Source organism: Pan paniscus, chromosome 15 (assembly GCF_029289425.2).
Source record: "Pan paniscus chromosome 15, NHGRI_mPanPan1-v2.0_pri, whole genome shotgun sequence".
Classification (NCBI taxonomy): domain Eukaryota; kingdom Metazoa; phylum Chordata; class Mammalia; order Primates; family Hominidae; genus Pan; species Pan paniscus.
In genome coordinates this window covers 83,094,502-83,115,519 of record NC_073264.2, presented here as the reverse complement: position 1 = coordinate 83,115,519, position 21,018 = coordinate 83,094,502, and the positions used below count along the sequence as shown (strand labels likewise).

General features: G+C 38.3%; 1 protein-coding gene and 1 long non-coding RNA gene across 4 annotated transcripts in view; one reads left to right on the top strand and one right to left on the bottom strand.

The window, feature by feature from the left end:
• The window catches only part of LOC117975863 (uncharacterized), a 42,889-nt gene extending 26,339 nt beyond the window's left edge, over window positions 1-16,550 (top strand). Inside the window, exons 2-3 of the long non-coding RNA XR_008620940.1 lie at window positions 11,528-11,584; window positions 15,333-16,550. This is a non-coding gene — a long non-coding RNA (uncharacterized LOC117975863). The remainder of the gene's footprint in view (window positions 1-11,527; window positions 11,585-15,332) is intronic.
• LOC129393842 (uncharacterized) overlaps window positions 1-21,018 on the bottom strand; it is a 1,009,906-nt gene that overhangs the window by 628,950 nt on the left and 359,938 nt on the right. The gene's annotated exons all lie outside the window — the stretch shown is intronic.

The window sequence follows — 21,018 nt, the reverse complement described above, 5'->3', positions numbered from 1 at the left end:
TCTATCTTGTTCTTTATTGCATTTCCTGACAGAGTGCCTAACAGAGAGTTCAAAGAATACATTGAATAACTGAATTGGTTATCTACCTCTCTACTCTGTTGAATTATAAGTTTTCTGTGGATGAGGTGTGTTGTTTATTTTCATATTACTACTACTTAAAGTAGATGCTGGCTCACAGTTAAGATCAATTTATTGAACAAAGGAATTGATCCTTGAAGAGATGGAAGCACCCTCACCACACTCTACCTTCTGGGAGGTAGAAAGAGTTCCCTAATACCACTTTATTAGTTCAATATGAAAATGTCCATTCATTCTACTTGGTCATGCAAGCCTTTGCCACACACATATACCAGGCTAGAAAATCTCAGATCCTTTTTATCATTGTGTTGATTGCTAGGCAAATGGACATCTTCAGTCTGGAACAATTGAACCCAAGTTCTTGTAATTTGTAGGTCTGCTTTAAGTTTTTATGGCTTAACCCTCTCCTATGTCTTATATCCTCTACTAGCCTTGCTTACATCTTCTCATGTAGCAAAATGTCAATGCCCTGAAATTCAAAAAAACCCAAGTTCTAATCCAAAATGTGCTACCAACTCTTACTTTTGCCCTGTCATTCAGACTCATTGGGACTTAGTGGACTAATCTGTAAAATAAATGAATTAACCAGCATATCTTCAAGGTTTTTTCCAGGAAATCTAAAATATTGTGAAGCTCTAACATACATCAAGCCCATGACCAAATGAATATAATTAACCAACTGTTTTGAATATCTCCCCACTTCTTACTTCTTCCCCATAAGATCACCTATTCAAGACAAAGAGCTGAATGTATTGGGTTATTATTGGAGCCTTGGGCCCAAAGGATCTGTCAGTGTGGTTTTCTGTTTCTTGAAGAGCTCCTTTCCTATATAGTCTTAGCAGAACAGTTTGTGGTATTATAAATGAAGTCTCTAGATTCACAATGAGTACAGCATCAGTTCAGAAATATTCAGCTCTTAAAGCCGCATTCTGAGGTCTATTGACTTCTCTTCCAGTCCAATTCAAATATCACCCTGGTGACTTCAGAACATTTTCCACTTCTTGCCAATAAGATTTTCTTCTGCCCTGTGTGGTCTCTGGTCTGCTTCTGCTTAAGTTAAGGACATGGCTTACATGCATTCTTTTGAGATTCGCTGGTCATTTTTCTCTAAAAAGAAGCATCCAAGTGATATATTGAAAGTACATCTAACCTTCCAGAGCCATATAGCAGACCTCAGCTGAAATGAGCAACAGAACAGCATTCCAGGTGGCTCATTTTTACCTTCTATTGTGAAGTCACAACCTCTGTGGTACAAAAGCCACCTATTCAATTTCAGATCCTAATAATAGTGGAAAAAATCTATTCCAGACAATCATTGGTAAGACTACTGCATTGTGACTCAAAACACAGAACAAAAATAAGTACATTTTCAGTTAAACAGAAGCTGATGTTCACCTGCTTCCTTTCTTAGGTACACACACACACATGCACGTGCACACACACTCACACAGACAATTCAGCATTCACTGCATGCAAAAGAGAAGGAAAGTGATTTTGAATTTTACTTTGAAAAATGGGTAGAAAGATTGCTTATCAATTCTATAGCCTTTAGATGAGGAATTGAGGTGAATGTTTTTTCCCAGCATGAACATGTCTTCAAATATGCTCATCTCAGCAAGCAGAAATGTGAGTTACACTTTGAAGATTGAAGGGTAACTTCTAACAGCAATATGGGTTACTGACTCAGTTCTAAAGCTAAAGGGAAAGTACCAAATCTTGGATGGTTCAATATTTTATAAGTGATTCAGAAAACTAATTTCAGTGCATGGACCAAGAACAACCAGTGGGGGTGAGTTGGGTCTCTTGTAGTAACAACTTTGTCACTCTGTTTGGGATTAGAATGAATAATTTGCAATAGCTCCCTTTATTGATCGCTCATTTAAAATAGGGCTTCTTTTTTAATCTAAAGGCTGGGTCTCACTCTGTCACCTAGGCTGAAGTGCAGTGGTACAATCATGGCTCACTGCAGCCTCGAACTCTTGGGCTCAAATGATCCCTGCCCGAGCCTCCTGAGTAGCTACGACTATACATGCCACCACACCCAACTAATTTTTTATTTTATTTTTTATCTGTAGAAATGAGATCTCGCTATGTTGCCCAGGCTGGTCTTGAATTCCTTGCCTCAAGCAATCCTCTTACATCTACCTCCCAAAGTGCTAGGATTGCAGGTGTGAGCCACCTTACCCAGCCTAAAATAGGCATTTTAACGTACAAATGATTCACGTAGGTCCCTGGTAACATTGAATATTCTGACTCTGTAGTCTTCAGCAGGGCTTGAGATTCTGTACTTCTAACAAGATCCCAGGTGATGTGGATGTTGCTGTACCACAGACCACACTTGAGCAGCAAAAACTTCCAACAGACCAATCATGCCTCTAATACCAAAGACAATTTTGTTTCTTAAAGTGACAAGAGGTGGAAAGGATTTGGTACATACAAAGGCTTTGTGTTCTCTGAAAACAGATGCCATATATTTATTTTATAATCACTTCCTATCCTTCTTTGCTTACAATGATCAGAACATTATTTGGGAGATAAATCATAGGTCCCTGAATTTATACAGTCAAAATACATTGTGAAAATATTAAGGATTGAAACATATTTAAAATCACAAAACCTCAGAGCAGGGAAGGCCTTCAATGTTGATCTGATAAAACCCTAATTGCCCTGGGTGGGACTCCCAGAATGCAGGAGACTTGACCAAACACTCAGTCTTGTCAGAGAACAGCTAACACTAGAGCCCAGTTTTTCTCACACCTACAAAGATAAGCTTGGTTTACTTTGAGTTTATTATTATTATTATAGAAAAGAAACCACAGTAACAATGCAGTTTGTTTTTCCAGCATTTTTCATTAACTACAACTATATTTTGTCTGCATTTCTTGAGACATGATAACAATAAACATACATATTCTCATTTTATAAACTGAGGAAATTGAGATGGTAACAGAATAAGCAAATAACTTGCCTGAGGAGACACACACACACACATAGTGACAGAGAGAGAGACAGAGAAAGAGAGAAAGAGAGATAGAGAGATAGAGAGAGACAGAGAGAGAGAGAGAAATACATGGGCAAAGCTACAATAAGGATTTTCTCAAATGGCATTCCAATCTGTCATTAAGCCAAGTTATCTTCTCCTAGCTTTTTGTTTTATATAAACAAAATGTGGTTAATAAAACAATGTGTTTTATTTTTGTTACTTTTTTCTTTGTTTTCTTCCTTGTTGAGTTTGGCCAGTATGCAAGCATTGATCTTCTTCTCATATGGCACTATACTGTGCTTTTTGTTTTCATCAAAATAATTAGTTGCAGCTCGGAAGATATAATTCTACCAGCACATCACAGAAAATCCTGCTTTCTGCCTTCCTTAATGAAGTCAGGCATCATGGGAAATGGAAACACCAGGGAAAAGAACACGTTGTAAAGTATAATTGCTTTCAAGAAGAAAGACCTCCCCAGTGAATCCATTTTGGATTAAATGCTGTAGAACTTTCTCTTTCTTTTTTTAATTTCCTGGCCCTTATATAAGGATATTTTTTGCAATACCCAAATCTTCTGCAAGGTTTGTCTGCTTTCGGGGTTGATAATGTAGAAGATGGACTAAGGTCAAGAATGAATTTTCAACCTTTTGCCCTTTGTCCCAGGAATACTTTTCAAATACCACTCTTGCCAATGTTTTCATGATGAATTAGTAATTTTATCTCTAGGTTGTCCCCACTCCACTTTGACGCCATCCACCCACCTCCAAATCCTGCTCAAAGTTTCAGTTTTTCATTTGTTCTATAGTCCCCAGCTGCCTTGGCCGTCCATCTTTGAGTGTGCCATGCTTGTTCCTGCCAAGAGACCTTTGCCTTTGCTGCTCCTTCTGCCTGGAATATTCTTTCACCTCATCCCTACCTAACCCATTTATGCTACCTCCTTAGAGAGGGCTTCTCCAAACTCCCAATCTAAAGTCACCCCCAGCGACTCTCACTCACAGTGCTCAACTTTCATTCTCTTCCACACATTTGTTACTAATACTTCTGTGATTCATTTAATTTTCTTCCTCTCATAATAAGAACGTAAGCTCCATGAGATCAGGAACCCTTTCAACTAAGTTTTGTGTTTTTGGGGTTTTGTTTGTTTGTTAGTTTTTGTTTTTTATGAGACAGAGTCTCGCTCTGTTGCCCAGGTTGGCGTGCAACGGCACGATCTCGGCTCACTGCAACCTCCTCCTCCAGGATTCAAACGATTCTTCTGCCTCAGCCTCCTGAGTAGCTGAGATTACAGGCACCTGCCACCATGCCCAGCTGATTTTTAAATTTTTAGTAGAGATAGGGTTTTACCATGTTGGCCAGGCTGGTCTCGAACTCCTGACCTCAGGTGATTTGCCTGCCTCGGCCTCCCAAAGTGTTGGGATTACATGAGCCACTGCGCTGGGCCCCTTTCAACTAGGTTTCAACATTAATTGGCACACAGTAGGTGCATAATAAGTTTTGGCAGACTGAGTAGACTAAATCAATCATAAGGTATATATTGAAATTCACAGAATCCTAGAGCAGCCAAAAAACTAAAAGGTGATCGAATCCAACTACTTAATTTCCAGAACTATAAAACGAGCTCCACAGAGAGAAAAATGCCATTTTCAAGAAGGATTTCAGAAGCCACAGGAGGGGAAAGATGCCTTTTGTTATTTCTTTCAGCAAATATGTTAGGTGCCAGACATTAACCTGGATTCTTGGGAATCAAATGATGGGGGAAAACAGCCATGGCCTTTGGCATCATGGCAGTTAGGCGAAAATGTGGGGGATGAGAGAGAGGAGGAATCAAGATTGGGCTATCTTGGGGACATAATGGTCCCCTCAACCCATGAACTAGTAAAAAGCTCCCTAGTCTCAGAGACAAAGAAAACTGTATAACTATATGTATAACTGTATAATTATCTAAGACATAGCGAAGTACAAGAATAAGGGAAATAGGTGGTGCCATTGTGAAATCTATGTCAGAGTTCCATTGGTCTGTTACCCTGGAAAAACTAAAAGTTATCAAAATATAAACGAAGATGAAAATGGACTCCCAGTGCCATCTCTTGGTGACGTCTCCCACTACCATGGTGGAGTGGGCTTCTTCAACCCCGGAACCCACTACAGTCATGATTGCCCCAGAATTCATAAGGGCCAGATTAAAAAAAAAAAAACCTATCTGCAAGATAAACATATTAGACTAGGATTTTATTCTTTTGAAATGATTATTGAGGAGTTCCTAGGGAAAAGAAGATAAGCCAAACTGTGTCAGAGAAAGTTTTATCATTAAGAAGGTGCAGCAAAGTCTCAGTCAGCACTATTGAAGTGGCAAATTTCTAGAGACCCATGTATAAAAAGTATTATACAACAGATAATTATACTCCAGTGGATGTAACTTAATAACAACATAATTAGTGGCAGGAAAATAAAAAATATTTCACACAAGCATTAAAATCTGCCAACTTAAACAAATCCTGCTCATTGGCACATATTATGAGCTTAATCAAAATACAGTCTTGATTTTGGTCCCCATAGAAAGTAACAAGCATGGCCTCTTAATTATTATCAATGACCCAGGGGGATAAAATGAGCAGGTTTGGCTACAAACTTACCAAAAATCATATACTTATAATAAATTTAAAGTCTGATGGTTAATCTAGATTATTCTGGACAAATGTGCTTGGCTTTTCCGAGGCTATAAATGGAGGGGAAAAAACATTACTATGTTTCAGTTATTCGAGTCTCAAGTGAATTTGTTTTCCCTATTGAAGTGTTGAAAATGTTTCATCCACCCTATAAATTTAAGAGCCATTGGTCTTGGTTTAGGGAGCCACCAATCCAAAATAAACAAAAACGAACAGCTTCTCCTCTCTGGCTGTGTCTGGATAGTACCAAATTGACTATCAGTTTCAAAAATAATCAGTCAATTATATGAACAAGTCAAGTTGCTGTTAGTCCTACAGACATAAGAAATGAAGACTGAGCAAATCTTTCCATTTTTCCACTAACGTTGCTAGGTCAAGTGTATAATTTTTATAGTGTCTATCAATATCAAAGGCCTGAATCATAACATCACAGTTCAACCCAGGATAGAATATTCAATTCTTCGTGTTCAGAGAAGTCTTCTCTATACCATGTAGATGAAGCTCATTGACCTTCCTGCCATTTACTCCAAGGCATGGCTCATTTTTTGTAAAGGACCAGATAGCAAGTATTTTATACTTTCAAGGCCATGTATGATCTCTGCCACATATTCTTCTTTGCTTTGTACAGTTGCTTAAAAGTAAAAATCTATTTTTAGCCCATGGACCATACAAAAACAACCACGGGCCAGAGTTTGCCAACCCTTGACTTACACCCAGCATCAAAGTATATTAGGTATGCACAGTCCAAATAAAGAGTGGAGGCAATAATGTTTTCTTCTTTTTTTGAAGACCTATTGTTGCTTGTAAGGAAATTTTACTTTGTTATTATAGCAGGAATAATTTTTTAAATACATTATACCAATGTCTTTTCAGTCCTTCATTGTTAGTTGAAGTAGCACTAGCTGATATAAGAAATGAATACAAAAACCTCAGGGGGTAACACAATACAAGTTATTTCCCTCTGCACAAGAGAATGGGCAAGAATTGTCTAATTCATACAGTTGTGCAGAAACCCAAGCTGACAAAGGATTAACTAGTATTAATACAGGATTAATTAGTATTAACCCTGGGGCCAACACTGATGTTAATATCCAGGTAGTGGACAGATAAAGCACACCCATGTATTAACCATGTCAACTTGGAATTGATAGACAATAATTCTTTCACATTTCACTGGTTAGAACCAGTCCCATGGACACACTTACAAGCGTATATAAGTGGAAAATATCAATGTATGCTGAGCATCCAGAGAAAGCTCTGTGCTGTAGAAGGTGAGCACAAATCTGGAGTTCTCTACCCCATCTGGAACTCCTAATTGTTTCCAAGTGTCCTTAGGATCTATGCCCATCAGCAAATTATAGCCAAGGCATTTGTAATTGCTTCCATGCCAAGAATAAGGGAGCCATTGCCTAATTTTTGTTTTATCAAATTAAACTTCCATAGATCCATAATTAAACAATATTTCTGAGCCAAGTCTTCAAATAAGAGAAAAGGGTTTCCTGAAAACTCAGAAAGCTGGATTTTTAATGTAATACAAAGCAAGCATCGAAGTGTGACTATATAGTAACTACAGAAAAGGAAGGAAATGGGACATGACATAAAGAAAGTTCCTCCCCATAAATAAAGGGAAAAGCTCTTTGTAGCCTGAGACATGGGAAGGGGGAAAGGAGAGTAAATGGAGAAATAGAGAGATTTAGAAGGAGCAAGACAAAGATTCAATGCTACTTCTGTATTCAACACGCTCTGCATTCCCTGGTTTTTGACTTACAGCAAGGAGGCATGCCAATCTGAGGCAGTCAAAGTGGAGCGAAAGAAAGGTGTGGTATAACAAGACAGAGAGAAGGACTAAGATGGTTCTCCCAGCAGGGGACAGTGTCTCACTCCTGTAATCCCAACACTTTGGGAGGCCAAGGTGGGGTGGATCACCTGAGGTCAGGAGTTCGAGACCAGCCTGACCAACATGGAGAAACCTCATCTCTACTAAAAATACAAAAATTAGCCAGGCATGGTGGTGCACGCCTGTAATCCCAGCTACTCAGGAGGCTGAGGCAGAAGAATCACTTGAACCCAGGAGGCGGAGGTTGCAGTGAGCTGAGATCGAGCCATTGCACCCCAGCCTGGGTGACAAGAGCAAAACTCCGTCTAAAAAAAAAAAAAAAAAAAGATGGTTCTCTCATTTCTCCAGTGACCAACACTTTGTGGCTTGCAACAGATCCAGGAGTTCTCACATACTCCAATGAGGAACAAATAAATATAGACTAGAAATCCACTGAATTATGTCCATAGTCAGAACAAAGAAGGTGCAGAGTTCATGAAACTTGTCCGTCTGTAGCAAATATTAGAACAAGTCACAAATCAAGTAGGAGCAGCTTCATTGCCAACAAAGACTAGCACAAATCCAGAGGCTACTGCACTGACCAGAGATGGCTCTCCTCTCCATGATTATGGGTTTTAGCTCTTCCCAAATGGGAACAAAGAGAAAGAAAAGGGCTGGTGATATGGTTTGGCTCTGTGTCGCCACTCAAATCTCATCTGGAATTGTAATCCCCACGTGTCGGGGGGGACCTGTGATCCCCACATGTGGAGGGAGGGAGATGACTGGATCATGGGAGCAGTTTCTCCCGTGCTGTTCTTGAGATAGTGAGTGAGTTCTCATGAGATCTGATGGCTTTATAAGCAGTCTGGCATTTCCCCTGCTTGCACGTCTCTCTCTAATCGCCATATAAAGAAGGCCTTTGCTTCCCCTTTGCCTTCCACCATAATTGTAAGTTTCCTGAGGCCTCCCCAGCCACGTGGAACTGTGAGTCAAGTAAGCCTTTTTCTTTATAAATTACCCAGTCTCAGGATCACCTGGGGTCAGGAGTTTGGGACCACCCTGGCCAACATGGCAAAACCCCAGATCTACTAAAAATACAAAAATTAGCCGAGGGTGGTGGCGCACACCTGTGATCCCAGCTACTCGGGGTGCTGAGGCAGGAAAATCGCTTGAACCCAGGAGGCGGAGGTTGCCATGAGCCGAGATCACGCCACTACACTCCAGCCTGAGTGACAGAGTGAGACTCCATCTCAAGATATAATAAAATTTAAAAATAAAAAAATTATTCAGTCTAAGGCAGTTCTTAATAGCAGTCTGAAAATGGACTGATTCAGATGAATAAGGGAGGTAACAGAAGCCAGAAACGTTGAGTTGCCCCTCAACGGTGAGGACACTTTAAACTAGAATTGTGGCTAAAAGAATAATGCCTAAATTTGACTGCAAATTTGACCAATTTGGACTGAATATACCAGAGTGCCATAAAATAAGTTGACTGCTCTAGACAGCTTGAGAGAACTTGGGAACAAAATGGAGTCTAAGTATAAAAAACTAAAAAGTTATATTTCTGTGCCCCTGAGTGATCATGTGTAAATGTATACCTGATACACTATGTTGATTTTTGCTAAATTGTCTTGTTCCCCCTCAAGCTGAAGGCAACACGTCAAAACACTTCTACCTATTACAATAAAGAGTCTTTTAAGTGTAATCCCAGGATGTTACATAAAGAAGAGATCTTCAAAGTAATGTTAGATTTCCGAAGTTGTTATAAACACAAGCTTCAGATTCCCAAAATCTGTGTGCAGATCATAGTTGTACCATGTGCTGGCCATGTGCCGGATCTTCCTGCTGGCCAATAAGATCTTGGGCTGCTTACTTCGATGTTGAGCCTGAGTATCCTCCTTTATAAAACGGAAATAGCATGTACTTCACAAAGGTGGCGGTCAGTTTAATAAAGATATGTATGTAATACACTTACCACAGAACCTAGCGTGTGATAAATGCTCAAAAAATGATAGCTGGAACCAGTCTAGCCTCACATTTTTCAGATAAGGAAGTACTGAGTTTTAGCAGTTCATCAAAAAATAGCATCTGCTATTCAAAGAATTAATTATATTTTTCAGGTTTAAACAGGGTATTCATTTCTAGAAAATAGGTCAGAGTCCTGTATCATAATTGTTTTATTTTCATTATCAGGACTACCTTGAAGGGCAGGAAATTCAATTTGTAACCGTAACTGGCAAAGAGAGAAATTTACGGGGTATGCATATTCCATGGATACATTTCAAATTTAAGACCAAAATAAAGATAGAGCGATAATACTATACTTGCAACAAAAGGATTTTTTAAAGCACTTTAGTTGAAATTTTGAAAGTTTACTATTGATTTCTCTAAATATGACCAAGTTAACTTTCAAGGCCAAATTAGTCCTCAGCCCTTAACAAGAACTCCAAATTCTCATAGATGGAGCTATGACTGTAGTAGTGATATGCAGTGGTAATGGCATGAGCTGACATGTTATCAAGCACCTTCCACGTGACAACACTGTGGTAAGCATTTCACCCTGCATAAGCTCATTTTATACTTAAAATTTAACTCTTACAAGATGTGCTGTTACCATTTCCATTTTAACATGCAGACATCTCATTTTAACATTTTAACATCTCAGAGGTGGCCCACCTACATGGTTATTTAGAAGCCAGGATTTCAACCAGAATTTGACCCAAAGCTGGTCTTGATTTCCTTTTTGCTCAAATCCTGAGCAATTTCCTCTGTACTTCCCAAGAACAGACAATGGTAACAGTACCCCTTCTATTTCCATCAAGGTCTTGGTTTATCAAAAGTATTGTTTCCTCTTCTTCAAGCTATCATGTATTCCATTTTTAATTAATATTCATTGTTGCATAAACAAAGGTAAACTACAACTACCTCTCAGCAGTAAAAACCCAACTACCCTTGTCTAGGGTGATCATTAAGTGATCATTAAGTCCTTCCTTCCTGAAAAGTAGCGTGGCTGCAGTCACACAGGCTGGAAATGGCAATGGAAACTGGAACCCAAGTAGTCGCTCTACCTTCAAAAACCTCATGTTTGACCATTATTTCTTTCTTTTTTTTTTTTTTTTGAGATGGAGTTTCACTCTTGTTGCCCAGGCTGGAGTGCAATGGCGCCATCTCAGCCCACAGCAACCTCCGCCTCCTGGGTTCAAGCAGTTCTCCTGCCTCAGCCTCCCAGGTAGCTGGGATTACAGGCATGCACCACCACACCCAGCAAATTTTTTTTGTATTTTTAGTAGAGATGGGGTTTCTCCATGTTGGTCACGCTGGTCTCAAACTCACAATCTCAGGTAATCCAGTAACCTCAGCCTCCCAAAGTGTTGGGATTACAGGCGTGAGCCACCATGCCCAGCTTATTTCTTAATTGTATTACTAGCTATGGCCTCAGTGGGGCAGCAGTGGTAATAAGAGAAACTCCTAGATCTCTGATACCCTATCCTGACTTCAGAATTAGGCAATCTTTGACAAAATCAATTTCTTTGAATCTCTGTTTCTTCATCAGCAAAACTAGGACTTAAAGCACCTGTTCACTTGAGTGTTCTGAAGCTGCAGTGTGGTAATGTTTGTGAAGTGCTATGGCATCAAAAGGATGGATGGTCCCAAAACGATGGAGAAAATACCAAACCTGTGAAGGTCGGTTGCCAGGCTGACGTCAGTAAGGAAATGTTGTTATTTCCTGGTGCAGGAATTAGTTCCAAAATAAATGGCAAAATTAAAATAAGAGACTCTTGGGCAAGAGTCTCTATTATTTTGTACTTTACCTAATTTTTGAGGCATTCCTCAACACCATCTTCCTTGTTTTCAGATCCTAGACAGTTTTCCATAAATCAAGTGCAAAAAATGATAGTATCTTTTTTTTATTCCTTCAGAGGATTTGTTTTTCATATTTTGCTTCTTCCTCATGGTATCATTCTTCTCCTTCTTTTCCAACAGTGCTCACTTATGGATGATGAACTTTTGGCAAGGATGAACTAAAGCCACTTCTTAGAGGTAAAAATCAGACCACTCTTCTCCACGGCAAATTCTCTCATCCTTCGTAACATTTTCATCTCGGCATCTTTCAAGTGTCTTCCCCTCTTAAGATGAATATCAGTAACTCTAGGGTTGAAGTTGAGTGGAAAGAAACTAACAGAATCACAGACACTTAAAACTGGAGTCATCTTAGCTATCACCAGTCTCCTCTCTTTCAATTCACATTCAGTTATCAGCGAATTTTTAGCATATCACTAAGCTAGAAGTTTATTGCATTGATGCATTTAATTTTATATAATCCTCACAACAATTCCATAAGCTAAGCTTATCCTCATTTTAGGGAAAAATGAAACAAAGGCTAGGAGAGGTTATTTCCTTGTCAAATAGTTAGGCAGTAGCAACACTGTGCCTATACTAAAGGTTCCTCTCTTCCAGGTCAGGAAACCAATTTGTTCTAAATTCAGGCCAATCACTGTACATTATCCATAATATCCAAAGCATGTTGCCCAGATGAACTAGCCAGCAACAGGCTGGAAATCAAATAAATACTAACATAAAATGCTAAATGCCAAGGGTAACAGCCTTCAAAAAGAAAATTCCAATTAAATAACAACAAAAAACCCTCTTTTATTGTATATGGTTTACATTATGCTGTAGCTTCATTTCTAACAGTGAAGACTGGTGAAAAATGTTTCTCCTCAGATATTCTTAAAAGATAATTCACCCAAAGTTGCATTTTGCTTGTTTCACTGGTAGGAAGGATGAGATAGAGAAGAGAGACTGATAAATTATTTATGAACAAGACTGCTTCACTGATCAGATTTGGTGATGAAAGCTTCTTTGAAAACCCATGAGGAACATTCTTAACGGAAATTATTTGCACTTCTCTTGGGTTGTCACTTTTTTTTTTCCCCTGCTATTAGTTTGATTTTGGCTTCGCAGTCACCACTGTGCAGAAATGTAACAGCAAACACAATGAAAAGCCTTTCCACATGATTATTTTCGAAAGTAATAAGACATGTGTGACCTGGAAAATCAGCCCTTCCGACGTGTCAGGTAAGGAGGTAGATTATTATATTTTTAAAAGCTGCCTTTATCTTTGCATTGTGCAGGAACTCAGAGGCAAACTTTTAGGAGCCAAGGATGGACTTTTGCTGCCATCTACTGGTGTGTGATGGAAGAGCAACATATGCTTCCGAACTTTCTCAAATGGCGATGAGAAATTTCTCAAATTTCTCAAATTCAAAGTTGGGAGATGAGGGAAAGCGTTCTTTTGATTAGGTATGAAATTCCTTGTAGAGAGGAATTTCTACAGCCAGTCATGGGACCATAGGTACCTTCTGCTAGAGAATTTTTAATAGCAACCCTCACCTATAATCTAATTATTTTACCCATGAGAAGGGCAGTCACTTTCCCCTCATTTCTTCAACCACAGTAAATCTGAGTATCTCTATATTCATATCCATTCCCTTGAAGCTTAAAACTGAAAAGGAATAGCATAACCATTTGGTTACTCATATAAGCTTTTGTTGTCAGAACAAGCTCTGAACAATTATAAGCTGCCTGGAAATTCAGGAAAGTTATGTCACATCTTTAAATATTATTTTTCTTAATACAGAAAATGGGCGACACTTCAGTGCCGTTGTTCATCCATTCATTCCATGTACACTTACTGAGATGCTTGGCATGAGGATTAAATGTGGTCATACACATAAAGTTCCCTACAAATACCTGACACACATAAGCTCCCAATAAAGGCCAATCTTCACCTCTTAACATCATCACCCCTAACTTCTCTTCATGGTAAAGTGACTAATGATTTCAAATTTGTAATACTGAAGGGAAGAAACTACCCAGAATGAGCTCATTGGATCATAAGTTTCCCTGAGAAGTTAGAAATCTACTTTCTGTGCCTCAAGGAAGGCTGTAACAAGAAGGATGGTGACGCCAAAAGAGAAAGACAAGTATGTCGATCAGACGATTTCTGCATTGAGTCTATATGAATGGTAGGATATATCTGAATTCCCGTCCAGTTATCACAATAGTCTCAAAGAAGGTGAAATGATTCGATAAGACTTAGAAGTTTAAAAGAATGAATGTACGTGAAAGATAAAAATTATTATACTCAGGTTATTTCACTTTGGTTACACGTATTTGTTTTATGAGCAGCACTTTCAATTTGGCCAGATATGTAGATTCAGGAAAAATGGGAAGTTATGCTCTTGGGAGGGGGAGCAAGAAGGAAGTAGAAACAGAACCACTTCCTAATGAATTTCAACAGGCGAAATATGTAAGTATGTGAGATTTTTAAAGCACTTACTTTATAATAGCCTTATAATCATCACTATTAAAAAGATTTAGGAAAATAATCATGCCATACTCATAAGACTTCCCCCAACAGGTCCATTATATGCCTACACTATACTGTAGTCCGTTAAGTGTGCAATGGCAATAAGTCTGAGAATAACAACGTACATACCTTACTTTTAAAATGCTTTATTGCTAAAAAAAAAAAAAATGCCGACCATCATCTGAGCTTTCAGTGAGTTGTAATATTTTTGCTGGTGGAGGGTCTTGCCTCCACATTGATGGCTGCTGACTGATCAGGGTAGTGGTTGCTGAAGATTGGGGTGGCTGTGGTAAGTTCTTATAATAAAACAACGGTGAAGTTTGCTGCATTGATTGACTCCTTTTCTCATGAACTATTTCTCTGTAGCATGCAACATTGTTTCATAGCATTTTACCCACAGTAGAACGTCTTTCCAAACTGGAGTCTATCCTCTCAAACCCTGACATTGCTTTATCAACTAGGTATATGTAATATTCTAAGTTCTTTGCTGTCATTTCAACATTGTTTTTCTTTGCTCGTCCATAAGAACAACTCTTCATCCATCCAAGTTTGATCATGAGATTATAACAATTCAGTCCCACCTTCAGGCTCCACTCCCAATTCTAATTCTCTTGCTATTTCCATCACATCTACAGTGACTTCTTCCACGGAAGCCTTGAGCCCCTCAAGATCATGCATGAGGGTTGGAATTAAATTCTTCCAAATTCCTGTTGATGCTGATATTTTGACCTCTTTCTACAAATCACAAATTCTTTATGGCATCTAGAATGATAAAATTTCTCCAGAAGGCTTTCAATTTACTTGGTTCAGTTCCATTAGACAAATAACTACTTATGACAGCCATAGCCTTACAAAATGTATTTCTTAAAAATATGTCTAGGAAGTTGAAATTTCTTCTTGTTCCATGGGCTGCAGAATGGATATTGTGTTTGCAGGCATAAAAACAACATTTACAAGGTGTGCATTCTCCTTGCACACCTTTATATAGCTGTTGGGTGACTAGGTGCATTGTCAATGAGCAGTAATATTTTGACAGTAATCTTTTTTTCCCGAACAAAAGGTCTCAACAGTGGGCTAATATGTTCAGTAACCATGCTGTAAACAGATGTGCTATCATTTAGGCTTTGTTGATCCTTCAGAAGTTTTCTTTCTGCTGGTGACTCACAAAGGTTTTTGCTTTTTCTTGTTTGTTTTTGTTACGGTAGAATTCCTTTTTCAAAAAATGATATCACACTCATGTCCTGATATGTAAAAGAAAAAAGACACACTGAATTAGCTGAAGCAGCAGTGGAGACCAGGAAACACCAAAATGTCCCCCGACTCGCTCCTACTGCACTACAGAGGAACCAGGGGATCCCTGGAAACCTGTGAGATCAGTGAGAAAATCACTTATTTTGGCCATTTGTATTTTTCCAGCATGAACTCTTCTGGAAATAGCCCTTACCCGAGCAAATGGAACCATAAACACCAATGGAGAAAGATGTAGAACTTCTCGTGCCCTCACAGGCATCTCACATTGTCAGGAATTGGTTCTTAGGTCACAGGTGATGAAAAGACTCAATATAGACTCTACTTGCAAGCATAGAGGAATTTGAAATGCTCAGTTCACCAACTCTCATACTTTGTTTAGTTGTTTGCTATTCATTTAGTTGATCCTCAAACTGCCGGGGTTGGGGGGTGGTGTGAGACATATGGAAAGTTATTCAACGTCGCAAAATGGCATAAGGAAGTAAAACAACTCAGTTGTTCACCGTTGTGGTAATTGGAATGTGTTTTACAAGCCTTGGAGTTCCTTGGTCCTTGGGCCATAAAGCCCCAGCTATGTGGATATAAGTTGAGTCTGACAGCTAACTAATAAAATATGTCTTAGGACAATAGACTCACTTCCCAGCCTACTGTCCTTCCTTATGCTAGCTAACTAGTCTTTTATCTTCAAAGGCTGAGAAAATGATGCTTCTGCTCATGATGAAGCTGTTGTTGGTGATGCCAGTGGTGGTGCCCTCTAAAAAGTGTGGCTTTGAACTTCAGCCAACAGCACTAATTTTGCTTCTTGAATGTGTCTATTCAAAGAGCTACTTTTTCTAAATAAAGTTACATCAGCATTTGGCAAAAAACTAATAATTTCAGTACTTATAAAGTAGCTCCTTTTGAGTACACCAGTAAAAATATTAAATGTTTTGGCATGTATATTTTATTCCTTATGTTTGTAGTGATTAAAAATCATTTTTCTTATCTCTGTAGAAGATTAATCCCAAACTTTGCATAAGCATTTTTATAGTTTGTTCGATATAAGAATTACATGGAAGTTTTATTGTTTGAAACTTTTAGAACACATTCCAAGCTATATTTCTGTTTTCAGCGGGTCATAATTTTTAATTTCTATAATTTCCATTTTTTTAAATTCTGTATGCTCTGTTATGCCACTCAATATTAGTGATTGCTTCACTAAAAGTTTCCTAATTATTCTTCATTTGTAATATAATCTAAGATGTTTAAAATACTATTCTGGTTAGAATATATTGAGTTTTTTAGAAAACAAAACTTTTCTGTCATCTGCCAAAATGTTTTCCATAATAACTATGCAAATATTCAAAAAAGTTTTATTTTTCCAGTGAAAAATAAACCCAACAGTGAAATCAACTCAATAGTTTCCTGTTTGTTCTCTAAAAAGGGAAATATAATATAAAATAATCTGAAAACCTCTCATATAAGTAGGTGAAGTAGAAGCATAAAATTAGCTGGTTGGCTGGATAATTGTAACCTTACAAAGAATAAACCATAAAGATGTAGTCTAAAATTCCTTCACCATGTCCCATATAGGTATATATGAATAAACAAGCCTTGCAGGAAAATATTTACTTCGATTTGTATGTGACAATTTATCTCTTATTTAAGCTGCTCAGTGGTTGAACCCCCTTTCATATTTGGAGAATTCCACAGTTTATTAGTTTGAGTGGACAGCAAAGACCTGCTTTAGAAAATGGCAATGCTCTCTGATTGCTTTTTTAGCATTGCTTATTTACTTGACATTGACTGAGGGACCTCCAGTAAGATTTATATCCTGGTTTGACTTTGACCCAGTAGCTAGTGATGCAAGAGAGAAAGAATGGAGAGCTCTCTGTCTGTTCATGGCAGCAGGTACTGTGTGGGATGCAAGGTTGAGTGTCTGGTGCAGAATTGGTAGTCATACCAACTCTAGAATCTGGTGTTTGGCAGTGGGGACAGCAGTTTGCTTGACAGATATGTTCTGAGTGAGGCATGCTGGTCTTTTCTTCTGTTCTCCCAGTAATTCTGTGAGCTACACGATAAAATAAATTCATTTTGCTTGAACTACTAGACACAGCTTCTCTGCTTGCAGTGAAGAACTATGAATTAATTCCTCAAGACCTTTAAACCACAAGAGTTACCATTCACTTGTACACCAGTTGGGATTTTTCAAATTGACTTAGGTTTACCTAGCCAACACCACCTTGCTCCTCATATGTTAGAACTTAGCCCTCCTTTTTTTCATACCCAACATTATTCAGCCCAATGGCATCTAGGAGTTGTGTGTATTAAGTCAAAAATTGGTCAACTGATTGAATAACTGATCAAAGACAAAAAGAGAGAAAACGATTAATTCTCTGTTCTGTCTTTGCTGTCCCACATAAGATTGTTTCTTTTTAACATAGTGATCTAAAATAGAGGGTAAGTAACTGCTTTAAAATAAGGTTAACTAAATCCACACCCTTGGTTCTGCCTCATCTCAAGCTTGTATATGTAAAAAGCCAAGCTCAACATCAATTACCCCGTTAGGTCTAATGCAACAACAAATGTGAGGCAAAAGTGATTTCATTATTTTTATGCAATGCACTGAGCAGTTGGCTATGGCTGTCAGTCCTCCTCAGGGTATTTACACCAAAAGTCAATGTACAAAAAGAAACTAACATAGCAATTTATGTATTTCACAGTGCATTCATGGGGAATCTGTTGTTCACACAGGAAGTCCACATGTCTTTGATTTTCATCACCAACATTATATTCTCTGAGATTCCAAGTGAGAGAACTGGAGCACTCACATTATGTCACCTGCAAGTCACTGGCAAGAAAAGTCCAAAATCAGGAGATAGTCAATGACCACAGCTTCTTGCAACACAGAAAGTGGGAAGTCCCAGGCTAAGCAGTTTAATAAAATTAAACTTAGCAAAAGGATGATTTGAATTATTTGTTCAAATGAAATAACCCATCAAATATTGAGTTAAGAATCAGGGAGTGTGAAGGGGTCCAGTAGGAAGTGTTCAAAAAAATATTTGTTGAATGAATGAAGAAAGTCATTTTCAAAATATTCCATAAATAATAATGTTATGGTGGGGGCTAAATATAGATGGACAATCTTCCCTATCAGTTCTTTGAAACTCGATTAACCATCTTACCGCTTTCTACCTGCCATTCACACACTCTCTCTCCTTGTCTCATCCCGGAATATTTAGTAACATGTGATGCTGCAGTCCACATGCAAATCCAAAAACGTTAATGGTTATTATCCACTACTTTGAAACAAATTGTAACTTGTAGAAGGTAGATTATACAATGCTGCATTAAAAATAGCACTGCTCTGCCTTTCAAATAATGGTTTGCAAATATTTCTCCTGTGCTGTGGTGGAAGGATTTGGAGATGGGGGTTGTAAAGGCTCTGCTATGTGAACTAACTGGGTCACAGCAAAGAGAGCAAACTCCATCTCTTGTAGTCAACAAAACAATGATAAATGTTGTATTTCGTTTTCTAAAGCATCATCTTTCAAGAAAGTAGCCAAGCAAGTAAAAATTGGATATCTCAGCATAAATAATACTTTATTTCCACCTGCCACTGATACTTGCTGCTGACAAATTGGTATAAATATTTGAGATGCTAAAAAAAATTGAAGTCATTGTGCAGAAACCAGCAAATACATTTTTGAAGAGATGAAATGGAGTTGGTCTTAATAAGAGGCAAGACACTATTCACATAGAGATAGGGGTTTCTACGTCTCTCTATGGTTCTAAACTTCCTTAGGGGAGGAGGACCCTCTTCCTGGGGCAAATTTCTACCATATTACTGATTTGGACACCTCTTCCAGTTAAGTGTCTCAAAGACAGATTTAATTTTTATTGAGTCTAGCCATATAAGATATTACATTAAATATTTATTAAGGAATAATGCCTTTATTACTTTTTAATTAATTCTTGAAGAACACCTTTTGGTGTTTTAAAATTGGTTAACAGTAATAAAAAGCCCCAGAATAGAAAGAGCAAAAATGAAGGATATTATAGACAGGCAGTGACAGGAGTACAGGTTCCTTTCAGCTTCCTTGGGTTTTTCTGAAGCCAAGCTTCTGGATTTATGCTTTGGTTCCCTGAGGAAGCTCTTATTTGCAGAATTATAGTACTATTATCTGGGAAGAAGTGCTTGGTAAATAAAAGAGACTTTCTGGTCAGAAAGACCTGGGTTCCAGTCCTGACTCAGAAAAAGTAACCACTCTATGCCTCAGTTGTCTTCTCTGACAAATGGGGGAAAATCTAACACTTAATTTAAATGTTTGTTTTTAAAAAGAAATAGGATAAAACATTAAAAAGCACAATACCAGGTATGTAGTAAGCACTCAATTAATATTAGCCACCACTAGTATTAATATTTTTATTTCTTCAAAACTGATGCCAGACTATCCCAGGGTCTGCGATTATTTTGCTGCTGCTTTAACATCTAAGTCGGCCGGGCACAGTGGCTCACACCTGTAATCCCAGCACTTTGGGAGGCGGAGGTGGGTGAATCATCTGAGGTCAGGAGTTTGAGACCAGCCTGGCCAACATGGTGAAACCCCGTCTCTACTAAAAATACAAAAATTAGCCAGGCATGGTGGCGGGTACCTGTAATCCCAGCCACTCAGGAGGCTAAAGCAGGAGAATTGCTTGAACCCCAGAGGCAGAGGTTGCAGTGAGGCAAGATCATGTCACTGCACTCTAGCCTGAGCGAAAGAGTGAGACTCCATCACAAAAAAAAAAAAAAAAAAAAGATCTGAGTCACCTAGTCTAGTAAGATTTCACTCTACTTCAGCTCTATTTCCTAAATTAACCATCTTATGTATTAATATCTTCTGATTTGTGTGTCAAGGTTTATTTTTTCACAATTAATTTTTCTTTCCCCTCTTAAAACAGCATTACCACCGATGTAGTTTTTCAAATGACAGCTTTCATAGCCTTAACTTACACAATTGCCCAAATGGCCATCTTTTTCTCTTCTTCTTTAATTACAGTACATATTTTTAAAAAATCCTTGGGAGGGCAATTCTGTTCTTCCATCATTTATGAAAGTCCATCTCGGAACAAAACGGGGATAAAAACAGACTGATAATTGGTTTTGTGCCAACAGTAAAATGTCCCCACTCTCCTCTTTACCCTCAGCTACTTCTGCAGTTATCCTCAGTCAGGGCTGTGTGAATGGCGAAATGTACTAATTTCAAAAGTCATGCTGGCCTTTGGATTAAATGAAGGTAAACTAAATATGCCTCCAGCCCACCCATTCTCTAGTCCCATGGACATTGAGGACCACCAAGTACTCTACAATTTGCACTGTAGGATATGAGATGCTGAAAAACTTGGAAATGAATGCAACTTATTCTGCTCTAACCATATGGGTTCCTGCCAATTTCATCCAGGGAGGCGGAGCATAAGAGAAAGGGGGAAATGGCAAGGCAAGGAGAAATTTCCTTCATGTCAGAAATATAAGTTTATAATTAGTCACAGAGAACAGACATAGTGAGCACAAAAAAAGTATTACTATTTGTTTTTACTTTGTCTTTTATATCATGCTTTCTCTTCTCTGCTTCAATCCAACTTTATTTTAAGAAAATAAAATCTTAACGCTGAAATTTACCAAGAAAATGTATTTCAGTTCAAATAAAAACCAGCGAGACTGCTGGTTCTTTCATCAATTGTATAGATATCCCACTGAGTAACAAGTTTAATGGATGACACAGGAATGTTTTACCAGATAGATTATCCTAAAACATTACCATCATCTAGTGCACATTAACATAACTTTCTCAAGCTGTGGAATTCATGACGAGTTGGAAAGTTTGCTGACTCC